At 42.5% G+C, this 17,974-nt stretch overlaps 1 protein-coding gene across 1 annotated transcript in view; it reads left to right on the top strand.

Moving 5' to 3' along the window:
- KHDRBS3 (KH RNA binding domain containing, signal transduction associated 3) overlaps positions 1-15,834 on the top strand; it is a 243,801-nt gene extending 227,967 nt beyond the window's left edge. The window contains exon 13 of the transcript XR_015309932.1: positions 15,695-15,834. The gene's annotated coding sequence lies outside the window, so the exon portion shown is untranslated. The remainder of the gene's footprint in view (positions 1-15,694) is intronic.
- Positions 15,835-17,974: the final 2,140 nt, after the last annotated feature.

Genomic DNA, 17,974 nt, shown 5'->3' on the forward strand with positions numbered 1-17,974 from the left:
AGAATCGACTTGAGCGACAGGATTGTTGTGCTTATTGTGCCTTCCCATCTTTAACTCAGCAGCACATTTTTTCCATTCCTTTTTACAAATAAAAGCAGATTTCCACCCTTTCCTCTCCTTGTCTATTAAATTAATTTGAAGGTCAAAAGTAGAATGAAGATAATTTAAGAGGTAAAGAAAACAAATCTTCCTCTCAGTTTATTCGTGCAGTTACAACTTTTTAAGCTGCAGTCACCAAAACCAAAGTTCTCTGGGCCAGTTCACCTCACCTCCTTACCTCGCCTCCTCACCTCTTCGAGAGCTGCGTTGCTCTGAGCTCTCGCTCTCAGCAAAGGCAGTTTCCCACGCCAATCCGCTCAACTCAGCTTAGCTCAGTCCGGAATCCCAGCCTCCTCAAAATCAGGGCCGGACTGGTGATTCCGGGCACCGGGCAATCCCCCGGTAGGCTGGAGGGTGTGGGGGCCGGTTTTATCAGAGGGGGCCGGTTTTGCTGCGGCCGATTTTCGGGCTGTGACTCTGTGATTCAGAGTCAGACTGTAGTAGTCTGTCTGACTTTACTGAGTCTGGGGGGGGAGCACAACTGGCGCATCCATAGACCATGTAATTGCTATATTACTATCATGACATATTGAGCACTTTCTTACATTTGCCTTTGGAAAGACGGCCGTAAAGTTCACCTATATCAGGTTGGATCTTTTTTAGTCCTATTTCTGTTTCCACTCATGGGGTGGTGACGCATCGCGTTGGCACAGGAGGGTAGATCGAGAGACAGGCGTTTATGATCCCGCAGTGAGGACAATTGGTCACCGGTTCAGCTAAGAGGGAAGGAGTTGCTTCGCCACGCCGGAGGATTATGTAGGAGCAGTTTTGGTGAGTGATAGTTGGCGGGGACTGATGGGCAGGACCGTAGCCACGGGGAGGGCCTGGTGGGGCAAGACCAGTCCATATTTTTCCTTCGCCCCACCCTAAAAACCCTGGGCCTCGGCTTTCATATTCCTGTTCAACACTGAAAATATACTAGTCTGTCAGATTGTGTTGTGTGAAGTTGCGCTAAACGTCAGTCGGGCAAAAAGAAAGTAGCAAACTAGGAATACCAAACAGTTAGGTGTCTGCTGTAAGCATGGCCAAAGGATTGGGGTCCATGTGGTGTGGAGTTCCTGCATCTTTTGTGAAAAAGAAACGGACAGGAAGGAGGCCAGGGGGGGGCTACACATGTTCCTCTCTAAATAGATCTGCATACTGTAGAGAGAAGAGTTATGAATACTATACATGTTTTGACCACTTTTTCACAGCAGGGACAGTTTCTCAGAGGTGCAAGCAGGTTGAGATCCTGGCACCAAAGCGCAAGTGGTATAATCCATTGTTTGGTGTTGGAGAGCAAGTGACAGGCCTGTGTTACAGACCTGCCTGCACCACGTTCCACCATCTGCCTGCTGCAACATGTGGCACCCTCCAGCTGTGCATATAGGAGTCCATGAATATCAGGGCCTGCACAGCGCCTACTGACAGTATTCTTCTGTTACCTATGACTTTGGTACTGTCATGCAGTGGGTGCAGTGATCTTGCTTCACTGTAGGATTTTTGGATATTTCATGTTTTCATTGAATATTAGTGTAAAGATGAGGTCCATGGCAATGGAATTTCAGCGGCATGGTCATTAAATGTGCAGCGGGTGCAGTGACAACAATTCTTGAGGCCTGAGGTGCCCAGTGAAATCAGAATATGTATGTATTTGATTAAACAGCCAGTGGTAAAGGAGAATAATTATCATTGCTCGAGCGAAGGCCCATTGTATGTCCTTTACTGATTACCTGATCCCTCCCAAAGATCTTGCTATCTTCAAACTTATAGAGGTTGATAGTACCACAGGAGAATTATTGGCCTGTTTTTATTGGCTACCACCAAGGCTAAAAAGCTTAGAAGGGCCTCAGAGTGTGTTTGTTTACTAACTATAACCTTTTCTTCCCTTTTGAGCCTTGTTTCATTTTGGCAACTAATTCGCATTGGCGTTGGGACACTTCATTGGAAGTAGCCATGCGCTTTATACATTGTTTATTATTTATTATTATTATTAGAGGAGGTGCAGACTAATCTCAAATAGTATGCACTAGGACAGAAGCCAGAATCCCTATAGTGAAAACTGGCAATAAATAATTAGAAATGGGGTTTAGCTAGCAGGTACTGGTACTTGAAAGGAAAAACAGGCAGTGGGTTAGGGAGCAGAATGGAAGGAAAGTTAGGGGGTAGGAATGGTAGAGGGAAGACAGGGAAGAGGGTGAAAGAGTAGATGCAAATAGTGTGTAATATCGCATACAACAGTTGGTTAGCTGGTGGTAGTGAGCATCAATTGTAAAGGGGCTGCAGGGTAGAAGCAGGGCCGACTTTAGCGGTGGTGACACCTGATGCAACATTCTTTTTTAGCACCCCCCACAATAATGTGCAAAAGTGCCCTTCACCTCTCCATCACCCCTCTCTCATACATTTCATTTGTTTTAAAGTGCTGGTAAAGGCTGACTTTACTGATCCACTCCACATATTAACTCGCTGTGCTACTTTATGGCAAGGCAAAACTGCCACTAGATGAAACTCCAATCTCTCTCTCTCTAGCAGGACCATTAATCTCAAGAGTTACCTGTCATTTTTATTGCTCCCTGAAAAAGCTGGATGCATAAGGAATTCTACAGCGGTTGCTTTTAATCATAAGGTATTGCTAAAGACAGTGCCCCCTTTTGAGGTCTTGCCCCTCCTCCAGGTCAGCGCCCAGTGCGGCCGCACAAACCTAACGCCGGCCCTGGGTAGAGGACAGTTTACTGGGTAGAATGGGAAACATAGTAAAGGGCAGGAATGGAAGAGAACATGAAGGCAGTGTAAAGTATGAGTAGAATGCATGCACAGAAGAGGGCAGGAAGCATAGACAGCAGGCAGAATGATGGGGTAACAGAAGGACAGGGTACAGACTATGGATAGTATGGCAGTGAGCAAGCATGAAGGGGAGCAGCCAGAGTAGAAGGCAGGGAGTGTAAACATCACGGAAAATCACATCATATACCCAATCAGAGAAAATCATCCCATAGCTTCTGATGATATCCAGGTTATATCATGAAAAATAAGTAATGGCAGAACATAGTGACTTTTTTCAATCTCTCCATCCTTACACTCACCAATGCATCTCTTTTGACTCCAGTCTATATTTGTTGTCCCTGTCCTTACTCTGAGGTTGAGTCTAACCTTGAAGCCAGATAAGTACTTTGCGACCCCTGAAAATATCTATGTATTTTAGCTTGCCCCACAGTTACATAAGGACTCTGCGCACATTCACATCCTGTTATTTTAGTCTCCATCCAGAAATTATTTGTTTCTTTCTAATCTGCTCATTAGCTGTGAGTTTCTGAGGTGTTTTCAGATTATTACTGTCCTTCAGCAAACAGGAATGATGTACCTCAACCTGTGGCTTGGCTTTAGCTAGTGCAGAGTTCTTCTTCTGTGCCTTGAATGCCAACATTTGGTGTTAGATAAGGAGAAATTTAGAACACAAGTTTGGGGATCTTTAATTTTTTATAGACTAACATTAAAATGCAGAAGGTTTTAGGTTAAGTTTTTGCTGCAAAAATCGAGAGTCGATTGCCTGAATTGGGAGTTCCGTCATGAAGGACTATATTGGCAATAGAGTGATCCTTCTCCAGTGGGTGCCTTCTATCCCTTTGTTTTTAGGATGCTAGTGCAAGGCTCTCTCTTGATGGATGGTGGCAAACTCTCTCTGGATTCTTTGGCATATCCAGGGCTTCTCTTGTTTATACTAAGATTACTTTCTTTTTGCTTAGGGCCTGGTCTTTGTGGTCTTCCTTACCGGCTGTCCCCTTTAGGTTCTCCTGCACATGACCACTTAGCTGTGCAAAGTGGTGTTTGGGGTCGATGGAGACAATTTTGCTTTTGTCCCTGCCACAGAAACCTGGGTGTGTTTGATATGGATGATATGTTTCTCTATTTTCTTGTCTGCCATCCTTTCTAGGATTCACATTTTTCTCTGGGAGTGCCTCCTTTGACTTCTTACTTTAGTTCCCTGGGCTCTCTTTATGAGCCAGGCCTCACTTCCTGTTCCTGGGGCTTGTGCTTCATCCCTCTCCCTAGAGGGAGAAAAGTGCTCAGCTTGGCTGACTCTCTTTACAAACTATGTGCTGTCAATTTTGCAGTTGTTATAGCTGATGTTTGCTATATGTGTCAGTGCTCATGGCTGCAACGTTGTGACCTTGGCCTCTCCTGTACTGTTTTCCAGCACGCTGTGTTGTTCTGCAGCGCCCTACATTTGTGTGAATTTCGAGCTGCCTAGTTGTGTCCCTCTGAAACGTTTACTTCCTTGGACTTCTGCTTGTATGATTTCTTCCTTTTGGTGTTAGAAAATTCATTTGCCAATTACTTAAGGCCTGGCTGTTGTGGGCTATTCTGCCTCAACTACTCTTTGGAGCGTGGTACCTGGTGTCACCGTTTTAAGCCATTCCTATCCTACCAGGGCTCTCCACTGGCAGGGTAGCGTCCTTGTAAGCTGTTTCAATGCTCACTTCCTGCTTCTGTTCCTGGCTTGCAATTCTGGGTTTGTGCCATTCCCGAGGCCTATCTAAACACTTCTCTCTGCCTTGGTTTGCTATGGTCTAGGTTCTCCTTGCTGGTATTTTTGTGCATTGCATTGCTTATTGGGCTTGTTTGATTGCTATGGCAGGACTGTTGCTGGACTTTGCCCTGACAGATACCCTCTATTGATTTGATGCCCCTTGGCCAGAATGCTATGGAAGACAAATCACTGTCATGCCTCCCACAGTGGCTTCTGCATTCCCACCATGTTGTTGACTCTTCATTTGTGTTCTCTATATCCCCAGCATCTTGGTCTGGCATTTTTGTCCAACTTTCAGAAGGATTTGGTCTCACTTTTTCTCATCTCAAGCTTATATTTCATAGGAAGTATCTGTTTCAGTGTTCAAGTGGGTGGCGCAGTGCCAGCACACCCAACACATTTTTGTCGTATGTCACCTGCATTGGTTACAGTTGAAATTTTGCAAGTGTGCTGTTCTCCTGTTCTGTATTCTATTCCATCTGTTTGTTCAAGGTTTGCAGATTTTTCCCAGATTTAGCTGGTTATCTTCTTGCATGAGCTTCCTTCTGTTTGGTAGCCATGCAGTGGTGTCTGCTTTCAGTGTCATGCTCTGGTATTTTTTGGTATTCTTAGGTCATTGGGCCTGGTTGTCTTGGACTCCTGTCCTTCATAGGTGGTCGTTGTTATGGGTTGTATGATGTTTCCCTTTTCTTCTTGGTCTGTGATTCTGCTCAATGGCTTGTGATGTTCTATCAATTGCATCGTGACTTTCTTACTCAGGATCTCTCATGTACTCTCTTTTTTGCTTGGTCACATTGTAGCTGTGTCCCTGTTAAGATGTTCAATCTTGGGGGTCAGCTGTGCTTGATCATAACCTGTCCATTCTGGGCGGGGGGATTCTTGATTCAGCTCTTTCTCTTATGTGTCTGAAAGTCTTTCTACTCCATGATGTAGAGTTGTGTGTCTCTGTTCAGTCTGTTCTTATTGGTCATTTCCCTTGTGGCTTTAGTTTTGCAGTTTATGTTGGGCCCTTGGATCATGTGGTGCTGCCAGCAGCGGCTCATGTCCTTTTATGTGTCTGTACTTCTTTTTAATAAGCTAGTGGCTTTTCCTGGTACTGAACATGGATCTGCCTGCAACTGATTTGTGTCCTTCATTGAATTTTCTGATGGTGCCTGTCTGATAAATAATGCTGTGTGCTGTCCTTATCGGAGCATCATACATGGTATTATGAGTTGTTTAGTCTCAGTAGCTTTTTTGGACCTGTAGCTTTCTGATTTGGCCTCTTAGCCCTCCTGGTCCATGTCTTTTCCTTTTGCTGTTCTGATCCAGTTTTTCCAGGCCAATGTATTTTGCTTATGTTATGTTATGCAGATTTGTAAAGCACAGTATCACCCGAGAGTGTTTTCATTGTGGATAAATTTGTATATTATTTTTGAACTCATGTATATTGTGTTGAAAATTTGTTAGACACTCAGATGAGTGAGAAAGGTAGTGCACGTTCTGTCTAAGACTATTTTTCTTAGTCCTTTTCTTCACATCCATGTCTGTGGCATTTATCATGGCCAGGCCTGATCATGGCATTGATTTATGGCAGTTGTGCCGTTGGGTGCAAGCAGATAGTATTAATAAGGTGCACTGCCCACTGCCGGTGCGCTGAGGGTTACTGCTTTTGCCACAGAGATGTTTTTGTAACCAACAGTTCCTAAATTACAATCCTAATCTAGCGCAATGACCAATAAACTGTCATCAAAGAGTGGAAGGTAAACTGCATGCTATATGTTAGAACTTTATTTTTCCCCAGTTTTTCCATATCCAAATGCTGCAAAAAAAGGTTTGTTTGAGTAGAAATATATTTTAATAGTAAAGCCAACCCCAACCCCTGAGGTACATTTTTAAATCCTGCGTTTGTGCTGCTCCAGAACACACATTCTTAAAATGTAATGCCTACCAGTATGGATGATATGTGATTCCTACACCTTGCAATTCACATTGTCTTATGTATTATTCCCTATAGACTGATTTACACACATATAATTCATTGTCTCCATATATAATGTGTGTGTGCTGTAAAGTGTTCATCCTACACTGGTATGAGTAGTGCTAGTGTTCTCTGTAGGAATGTCTGTGATTTATGACTGGGTATCCTGATGCTCCGTAAGGTAATCATTAACTATGCTTTAAGAGTTAATACGATCTGATAAATAATAAAAAAATGTGTTGAAAAATGCATTGTTTTGGCCTTTCTGTCTCCAAAATTTTCTTGGGGCAAGAACCACCCAAACTCCCCGTAGTAGTGGTTGCTCACTGCGCTTGCTCTCTACACACCATATGGGGGCTGGTCTCACTTTTACTTTGTTGTCTCTGATACACTACTCGTGTCTATTTTGGATGCTCTCTGTAAGAATGTCTATGGGTACACATATGACTGGGTGGGTAACCTGGTGCTCTTTATGGTCTTCATCTACTATTTACTGTGCTTTAAAAGTTGATACAATTAAATATGTAATGAAAAATGTGCTGTAAAATGCACCACTTTGGTATTTTTTTTCCAAATTATTATTGGGGGGAGAACATCCCCAAACCCCCCTAGTAGTGGTCGGGCTTGCTCACTTGCGACACACCGGATGGGGGCTGGTCTGGCAAAATTTGCCAGGGCTGCTTTCAGTTCCCAGTCCGGCCCTGCTCAAAATGAGTCCTTTCAGCTCCTGCAGCAAGGCACGTGCGCTGCTCCCCACTGCCTTTCCTCTCCACTCGGGTTTTATTCAGTTAAAAAATTAATTTGCTGAGAGTGCACTGGGACATTCGTAGTGCGCCCGCCGACAGGAATCTCGGCTCCGCTTTGAGCCCCAACGAGCCACGACTACTTCCAAACTTGCGCCGCGATGTACTGCTTCCAAACTCCTGGACGCCGTGCTGCCATTGTCGGGGAGAGAGTGCAGTCACCTTTGGCTACACCGAGGCGTGGTTCTCCATGGCCATTCCCCTAAACCACATCTGTAATCTTATTATTTTATTGCTGTGCTTGTATTTTGCTTATCCACTGCTTCTCTACTCTTGCTCAACAGAAGGTACCTAGGGTTGTGTTTAGCTTTCATATATATCCCCATGCCTTCCGGGACAACAAGTGAATCTTGTTCAAATATAGAAGATGGTCCTGTGCTTGTCTTGGTACTTCTAATCCTCATCCTGATTAGTCTTATATTTCAAAATTCGGAACATGTAAAAAATGAGTGTGCTTTATTATCCTCATTTTACTTGCCTCAGAGCCCAGTGCTGGCTCCAAAAACGCTTGGGCTATTTACTTTCCCTCTGCTTATTTTGAATGCCAGTGTGTTGTCACATGGACACATTTTTTGTATTTCCTGCTACCTTCAGTTTTGTGGTTACCATCTGGTTATTGAGGGGTAGGAGAGGTCTTACTCTCTCTGACTTTCCTGTGACATCTAGAATGCCCACTCTAGAAAGTGCCCCTAGGAAAAGCCCCTCTTTAAAAATCCACTGTTAAAGGATGTGATGGCTATACCTACATGTATATTTCTTTATATTCTTTAAATCTCATAATAAAAAGATTTAATACTAAAACTCCCAGAGTGGAGATGTGTTTTATGCAATTAGCCCTCCTATTTGAAGTATTGCCTATTGAATGCACGTTGGACCCTGTTCATTAGTGCTCTTAGAGCAGAAAATCTTTGTCACTCTGATAAGATGGTCCCTTCTTTTTTGTAAATCCAGTCGGACACAAGACATACTCACAATTGTTGAATACCTACATAGAAATCACAATGCATCTCTTGGTCATCATTTAGGGCTCAGGTTTGAATCTCCAAGTCCTAGGTTGCCAAACGACGATATTCCAGTCGTTGTAAGCGAACATTATTTGTATTAGTTATTTAAAACAATTTTAAAAGAAATAAAAACTTTAAAAACAAAGAAACAGCAAATTGTTCTCCTGCAAATGTGTAGATGCCAATTATCCCATCCTAAACCCGGCAAGGATGGTGGCAAATACCCTCTTTAACAGATGCATTATCGTGTCAGCACAGCATTATTAAATAAATTAGGCCTCATGTACAAAAAGATGTACACTAATAGCAGGAAATTGCTTACTTCACATATATTCAAGCTGGTAAAATCTACAGGAATAGTAGAACACAGTGTGTATTGTATAACCAGTTATCAGCATTTAACAAATGCGAGACTTTATAGCCATAGGTCTTTTAGCTTTAAGATGATATGAGATGCAGTTACAATTACCTCGCAGTGGCCTTATTGTGCTTTGACTCCCCGTCTAACGTACAGGTGCATGGTATACATTTTTAAGGACAATCTTTTTTGGCACTTGATCTTCATAGTACACTATTCTTCACCAGGAATAGGGCAGTAATAGAATGGGTTTGAAGGCTCAGATGCTCTTATATCCTAGGGCTATTTTTTTGTTAAATGCCATCTTTACCTAAAACTGTTTTCTGTTGCTGGCACAGGACATGGGCAGTGATGAAGATTTTGTGTGAAGACTAAAATGGTAGTAAACCCATTGTACCATTAAAATCTATCTCAAAAACAATCACAGGCAGAGTTGCTAATTTCTAGGAGAGTACAGTCTGCAGAAATCCAAGGCTGGAACACTACTTAGAACAACTCTGGAGCCATCTTTTAGCCTATAACTGCTTATGGCAATCTTTGTCTCCTCTAAGGTATAGTCTTCTGTACGCTTCTCACAAATTCTGAATGTAACCACTTTGCTGACAACAGGTTTCGGCCATAATTGCTAGATGGGTAAAACCAGGGTATGTTAAACTGCAGTATCAACGCCTATGCGCTCCCCAAGTTATGTGATAAACTATCTATACTTATTATAGTGAAGGTGGAATAAACAAGCTGCATGTCCATATGGCATCTTGAATTTCCTTCTAACCTGCAGCTCCCTAGTGTAGAAGACTTGTATTTTACCCTTCTGATTAGTGTTCAACTTCTTTCGAAAGCAGACATTTCTTCATTATTAGAAACAGAAATGTTGACATCAACAAGTGAAAGCAATGGCGTGACAGAGGACAGTGATGGCTGGTATAAAAGTACTTTTGTAACATTCCAATATATGTCTTTCTGTTTTTCCCAGTTTTAAAATATTCATCCCTGAGTGGGTGACATTAACTAATGGGAATAAAGTCCTTCTTCCTGGGCTTATATTGATTATTAGAATATTGAAATGTTGGGAGCTCCATTGAAAACAAATACTTATGGAGCCCAAGGAGATTTCAGTCCCCCTGGGCTCTGGTAGGCCTTTGTTTTACAAATTCGAACATTCTGCCCTCTAGGGGAAGAATGCTCTAATAGCCTTAAAGCCCTCTATAGCGGGCTCTAACGGTTATTAAATTCTTGCTCCCTTTAATGCTGGGGCAGGCCTTTAATGGCCGATAGAGCCTGCTACGGCAGGCTCTAAGTTTATATTAGAACATTGGAATGTTGAGAGTGCCATTAGAGACAATGGAGAAGCTCTGGACTTATAATGGATGGCATAAGCCTTCTGCTCCAACATTCTAGTGCTTCTCCCTTTTGAATTTAGAACATTCTACCCTTAGTGGGCAGAATTTTCGAATAACCTTTTACCACTTCTACCTCCGGCTATACCGGTTGTTAAAAGCTCTGTCCCTTGTTATAGGGGGGTTCAGGGCCTTTAAAAATGGGTGTAGCCCTCAGCAGCAGGCTATACGGTTATATAGTAAGGGACCTTCAAGCCCTTCTCTGCCTTTGATGCCTATATCTGGCCTAGAAGGCCTTTAACTATCAGTATGTTCTTTGAAAACAGTGATCTATATTGCTTTGCTAAAGTTCTCAATGTACGGAAGGAATTAAAACTTTACTTTTCAGTTTTTCAACATTGATCAGATAATTTTATTTGGCTGTTCCGTACAGTTTCAATATTCCCATTGGGTTCTGTGGAGACATGTTAAAGTGAGTTTGTGGCAAATAAAACATTTAACAGAATAACATAACCTTTTTCCAATAACTATGGAAAATGGCAGAGAGTAGCAACCTTCAGGCCAGGACCAGACAAGCCTTTTATTCCACTGGGCATTTCCCCCTGGGCCAAAGTCCTTGGTGGTCTATTCTGAAAGCCCATGGCATCTATGTTCCTTTCCTCAGCACCCCAATCTCAATTCCAGTCACAAGGAGGCTTTAAGAGAGAGAGAGAAAGAGAGGAAGGGAGGAGGTAGAGTGAAAGTGATCAGAGAGAGTGGAGAGAAGGAGAAAGAAAGAATGGACGAATTGAAAGAAAGAATGTGTGAGGAGATGAAGGGTGAGCGGCTGGTTTGAGCTTTTTTGTTGCAGCTATTTTTGGGTCCCAATTCCAATCCTGCTTCAGGCTCCCACCAGTTAGATGGTATGTGGCCTGGAAGTTAAACTAGACTGTCTCTTTTGGGAAGGGGAGAAAAATCTATCTGTGTCTGCAAATGCGCAGTTAGGAAAAACGATGCAATAGTAGGGGCTCATTGTAATTATCACTGACAGATATTATTTCTAGCTTCTCCTTGATCTCTGTTTTGTGTTTTTTTTGTCTGGTTTTGCCCTTCAGAACCACAATCCGACAATTCAAGAACCTTGTTTTAAGAGGATTCCTACGATGATAGATTGACGGACAGATATGTCAATGCATTTTGAATGCAGAGATTTAAATAGTTAGAAGACTTATTATAAAAACTGCACCTCAAGAAAAAGGTATTCAGGACTTGCAATAACACCAGTAATAATTTGCTCTTGGCATATAGTGATTACAAAAAACTCGAAACCTGAAAGATCATTTTATGCAGAAGAAAAATGTATTTAAAATCAATAATCTGTTAATCTGGTTGACAAATTGGCACCTCCCTTCAGCGGCTTTCACTAATCTCTTGAATTTGATTCCTACATATAATTAGGTGATCTTTTTGTTAAGCCTCATCCTTGTACCTCTCAGATTGTTTCTACAAAGGAACACACACTTTCATGCACAGCAAAGTAGAAACTCCTCTTATCTGGCGTTGTGAACAGAAACGGCGTGTCGATAGTTTTAGCTAAATAATAATAGGCGTTAGATTCGATAATGTATGGAGCTCCTGGTTACTCCAACGGAGTGTCCCTGTCTTAGGAATTCTACCTCAATTTAGAGAAAAGCCGACCGCATCCTTTGCCTTAACACCAATCTGCCTGAGATGACCTGAAGAACCGGGGGGCATATTAGCAAGCGGCAGCGATAATTATAGCTGACCGCTGCTAGCGTGAGGAAATCTATCGCCCGCTATCACAGGCGATAATCTCCATGGTAGCGTTGTATTAACAACGCTTAACGCCATGGAGATAAAAATCCCAGCGATAATGGGGATTATCGCCGTTTTCAATGGAATATCGCTGGCTTTCCAGCGATATTCCATTGAAAATGGCGATAACCTTGCTGATAGGGCAGGACAATCTTAGCCATGTAATCCACCTCCCATTGGATTACATGGCTAAGTACAGGTCACAAGCAGGCGTTAGGAATGTAGCGTTCACTGTGGTTAGCGCTACTTTTCGTAACCCTCTGCTTATTAGCGAGCAGCTTGATATTAGGAGAAATGTCGCTTAGCGACATTTCTCCTATTATTTTGCTCTGGACCACCCACTTTTCATCTCATTAGAGATGCAAAGATGGGCGTTATTGACAAGGGCGCAAAATCAGCAAAACACGCGATAGCACGGGGCTCCTGTCCATTCCCAAGGTGTCCAAAGCACGGATGGGCGGCAGATCCTTTAGGTACCTGGCAGCATCTAGATGGAACAAGCTGCCCATGGCGTTGCGCCTAGAACCATCAGAATCACTTTTCAGAGCTAAGCTCAAAACTGTACTATTCACCCAGTAAGTTATTCCGCTCCGGTAGTTTTCAGTAAGCATCAGCTCCTCAGCGCGGGGACCCGCCTCTGTGCGTCACCAAGCGCTTTACAAAACCCCCTAAATAGAAATAGAAAATAGAAAATTTGCTGATAGGGCGAAGAAATTATCGCCGCTTTTCGGCCGAAAACGGCCGCAAAAGCGGCGATAATTTCAAATCGCCTGCCTTGTTAATATGCCCCCACGTTTTCAGTTTCCTTCGGAACACCACTTCTGATGGCTGCACCTTGAGGTCCAGCGGCAATTAGTTCCCAATTTTACCTACTAAGAAGCCAAAAGATTTACCTCCCAACCGTGCTCTTTGCACGGTCAGCTTAGCGGTGCCCGTGGACCTAAGATTCCTAATGGATCTTTAAAGGTTAAGTAGAGGAAATAAATAACTCAGGCCTTTCTCATTTACAATTCTGTGACAAAAGCATGAGGCTTTGAAAGTCACTCTGTCCTGGACCGGCAGCCAATGTAGTTCTGTGAGTGCGGCTCCCACCGAGGCTTGTCTACGAATGTTCAGTAATAAATGGGCTGCAGCTTTCTGTACTCTCTGTAGCATTCTCATTCTGCCCTTGGTGACATTGCAGTAGTCCAGGCAAGAGGCAATCGTCGCCTGGATAATGATTCTTTTAGCTGCCAGAGGCAGCAAATCTAAGATTTTTCGCAACATTCTCGATAAGCCAAAACACATGCTGGTCAAGCCCGCTATGTGTTCCTCAGATGATAGTGAGTTCTCGAACCACACTCCTATGTTTTTGATCTTGGATTTAGGATCCAGGGACAGACCTAGTTCAGCTGGCCACCAGACATGGGACCAAATAGAGGGTTGTTTGCCACCTACCATAATATCAGTTTTCCTGCATTTAGTAATAAGCAGCAAAAATGTATCCAGTTGGCCAAATAAATTAGACAAGCTCTGAGTTTAGGAGCAGCCTCTGCTTCATTCTGTTCTAGTGTAATGATCAGTATAAGACATTGACAGTTCATCCCATGCATCAATTCCTTACAAAATCATAAACTCTGAAGTGTCCATAGGAAAATATGGGGCTTATTTACAAGCCCCTTCCGCCACCGGCACGTCACTGTTTACATGCGAAAAAGTGATGTGCCGGCAGCACAAGGGTCTTGTAAATAAGCCCCTATATTTTTAGTACCCCCCCCCCATTATAAACGTCTTGCGGATTCAGTTTATGTTTGCATTTTAGGTCACTTTAAAAAAAATCTGCATAAAAACCTGATGTGAAGCTGTGGTTTTAGAGAATTCTGTTTCTTGAGATTTCATCTATCCATGTAGTGCATCTTGTCAGGTGGACAATGAAAGGCTTGCTTGCGGAAGTGTCCGGAATGCAGCTGGAATTTGCTTACATTTTTCTACCTTCTTGGGCACATCTTTATTGCAGAAGGACAGATATTTGTGGTGTTATCTCTTTCGTAATGCACATTACGCTTGCACACATTTCATACCTCTGTATTTTAGAGACACATTCCTTAATTTGCATTGGAGCATACTAATCTCTGTACCTATGCCATGTGACATATACATGGGCAAAGGGCAATTGTGTGCAGGGCCGGACTGGGAACCCAAAGCAGCTTTGGCAAATGTTGTCACACCAGCCCCCGTTTGTAGCAAGCATAGCAAGTGAGTGATCCTCGCCACTACAAGGAGGGTTCTTCCCCCAAGAAATTCTACAACACATTTTTCATTAGCATAGTAAATGATGACCTTACAGTGCATCAGGCTACAACAATCTTTGTTGGGGTCCTTCAATTATTCCCTCACTATCACTCCCCATCAGTGCCCCTCAGCTCTCCATAGCCTCTCTCTCCAATGTATTTAATTTGTTTTGTGGCACCAGTGTAGGGTGTCGGAGCACTTTACATCACACACACATAGAGAGACAATGAATAATGCATGTCTAAATATGTGTATAGAAAATGTTACATGAGACAAATAGAACTATGATGTGTTAGATTTACGTGTTATTCATCCAGGCAGGCATTTTTTGTGCTTGGTCTGAAGAAGCACAAACTCTGGATTCAGAACATAACACAGAGGTTAGGGTTGGTTTTCCTAATAATATTTTGTTTCTACCCAAACAAACCCCTTTTAGCAACATCAGGATAATGAAAGACTGGGAAAAACATAGCTTTTTATCCTGTACTATGTATTTTGCATATATCTCTGTGATGGCAGTTCATAGCTCACTGTACTAGATTACGATTTTAATTTAGGAACTGCGCGTAACAAAAGGATCTCTGTGACAAAAGCAGTAACCCACTGAGCTATGCTACCTTAAATGAGACAAAACGGGCGCTAGACAAAACTCTGATCTCTCTCCAGCAGGAAGATTAATCAACAGGGATATATTGACAATGTTATTGTGGCCTGAAAACTGCTGGACATACAAGGAACTGTGGATTTAAAACCATAGCATATTTCAAATCACAAGGAGGCTGGAAACGAAAGTGAGTGCTGAGTGGATTATGCTGGTCAGCTGATTTTGTTACAGGGCGCCAATATTGCAGCACTGGTGCTAAACAGCCCCCCAGCAATAAAATAGACTCCCCAGAACATAATCTCCTGCTGTGAAACATGTGCGATGAGTATTGCAGTAGAAGTTAATCCTATAGGTGCATTTTTCATGATATCAGTCGGACAGTCCCATTCTGTCCAGAGCACCAATTGAGAGCGCGCAGTGGTGCTAACCAGGGGCCACACCTCGTCCCTGCGCAGTGAGATCAGTTTACACATCATTGTATTTATTAATGTTGCCCCTTCCAAGAGGCCAGTTCTTCAAAGTGTGGTCACCTGTATATTTATCATGCCTTGCCAATGACTAGCCAAAACTAACTTATATTCGTTGGAGATGCACAAATGATTGGATATAAAAAATATTCCACTGATGCACATATGACTGGGTATTACAAATATTCCCCCGATCACGTTAGATTCGTCTTGTTCCTTTAAAATTGGGAAATGACACATGCATTGTTTTGAAACGGCTCACTTCATTATTCCTCTTTGTTGATTAAACACATGCCTACCGCTAATCCAGCATTTTAATGTGAACAATTAGATACAAATGTGAATTGTTTTCCATAAATCTGCATTGATTGGCATTCTAATTACCTGTGACCTAACATTCCGCCGAGCTTTGGTTAGAATTGCGCTCCCCAAATGTACACAAGTGAATTTGTATTTTGCTCTTTTTCAGGGACGTCTGTCATGCTAATTGTGGACGGCGACAGTCTTCTCATCACCGTGCCTGAGCAATTATGAAATCCGCTCCCAAGACCTAAAAACCGTTCTATTTTTGTATTCTGCGCACATCCAACATTGTATTAAAATTCAAATGATAACATTGTACCTCGTCTCATTTTTGTCCCTGCTATAAGCTGCACAAATGCAGTACATCTTCAACGACATTAAATACAAATAAATTACCTACTAATCCAGGCATTAACTAGAAACAGGAAAGTCAAGGTAGAAAAAATAAAACCTACCTTAATGAGTGTCTGCATCGAATTTACAATGTAATTTTCAGCAAACATATCTGTTATTTTCCTCAAGTAAACTGTGAACACAAAAGCTCTCCCTAGCAGTAAGGGGAAAACACCTAGCTGTGGTGAAAAAGGAGCAGTCAAGGACAGATTATTCACAGCAGGGAGAGTGTAAATTAGCTTTCTGCTTCCGGTGGTAATTTATTAGAGAACACGAGAGCCACATTCCCTGTGGACAGTTATTATCAACCATTTTTTCTTGCTCTCGGTTCCCGGCTTAGTGAGAACCTAATTTAAAGAACCCCCTGGGGATTTTGAGTCGACGAAATCCTGCTTGGTCTGATTTCCAGCAATAGGGTCAAGTATGTGTTTAGGAAATGATGTATGTGCACACCTGTTCTTTAAAATTCTTGTTCTATAATGCTCCTTTTTATTTCATAACATAACAATAAAACTTGTTATTTTATTTAAGTCTTGCGATGACATATGTTACAATGACTTATTTTCATTCTCTTGATTTTAGGCGTTGTACGATCTAATGAATTTGTTCTATATAGAATACTCATTATATACCACTAGTGCATCTCAGTACATGCACCGAAGAGTCTATTATCGGCACATTTGCAAGAAGAAAGGAGGGCTCATTGACTTTTCCGCTTGCTGTCGACATCTATATGGGGCATATGTACAACCGAATGGCGGATCGCAGTATTATGCCACAATTGGTAATGCAGCGCTCTGACATTCTGGAACGCAGGATATGCCGTTTTTACAATAATACGGCGCACCCCTGCATTTACCCTAGCGCTAAATTTTGCTGCCTAGCGCCAAAGCAGGAACAAATGCACAAGGGTGCCTGCATTGCAGGGAATGATTGTTCATGTGAAGGAAGGCGTCCCTTCATGCACATAAATATTCAATAGTGGCGCTTGTAACTTTTATGTGACCTGCAGAATGTAGCCCAAATAGAAGTTGCACCACATCATTTTCTATTGATTGTTTATGTGCAGGAAGGGACACTTTCCTGCACAGAAAGAATCACTAATGCGGTTTGCTCTTTCCATGTGCGCTGCAGAATGCAACAGACATAGAAACAGCAAAAATGAAGAGAATTTATAATTTCTTCTTGTTGCGCCTGGTTAAGACAAGGATTTACCAGGTCTTATTTTGGGCGTTGCCCCATGTTTATGCCGCCCTTGTAAATAAGGGGCAGCATCAAAAAGCAATGGGTGCTGCAGTGGAAGGCCCTCAGCAACACCCATTGCCCTCCCCTTTCACGTTCAGTGCTGCGTGAAAGGAGCATTATTTACAAGGCGGCTTTCAGCCACGTTAAGTGGCTCAACACCGCCTTGTAACTAAGACAAAGGGGTTATCAGCACCAGAACGTCACAGAAAGTGACTCTGTGGTAGCGATAAGCCCTTGTAGATATGCCCCAAAGTGTGTTGCAGATCACAGATAAAATACTTGCATTGTGATTCCTTCATCCTTCTTGTGTTGGTAAAAACAGTACTGATTATGAGCAATACTTTATACTTAGAATGCTGTGGAACAGCTAAAACATGGGAGAGATCATGTTTGAAATAAATTACAAAGGTTTGAGTTTTTATAATGCATTGAGATGGATGGTTGGTGAAGTACAAAATATGCTGAGACAAGGAGTCCTCACAACTCGCTGGTCTTATTCTAATGCTCCAGATAATGAGAGTTTGATGTGGGAGTGAGTTCTATAATAGAGAAGACAGAACTGAGAAGTCACAGCCTCCACACTCTGCTTTTTCATGAGATTGCATCACAAGGTTTTGATGGCCAGTGTATTTCAGTGCCCGAATAGGATGGCATGAAATAGATCTTCAGAAGAGAAACATTGGTCTTTCGTTATGGATTGAATTGAACCCAGCACAGTGACATGAAGATGACTCTTTTAGACACAAACCAACCACTTCAAAGACTGAGGGGCGTGCACGTACTGCTCTTGATATAGTGGATGGCAGTT

The sequence above is a fragment of the Lissotriton vulgaris genome, chromosome 4_1 (genome assembly GCF_964263255.1).
Source record: "Lissotriton vulgaris chromosome 4_1, aLisVul1.2, whole genome shotgun sequence".
NCBI classification, from domain to species: Eukaryota; Metazoa; Chordata; class Amphibia; order Caudata; family Salamandridae; genus Lissotriton; species Lissotriton vulgaris.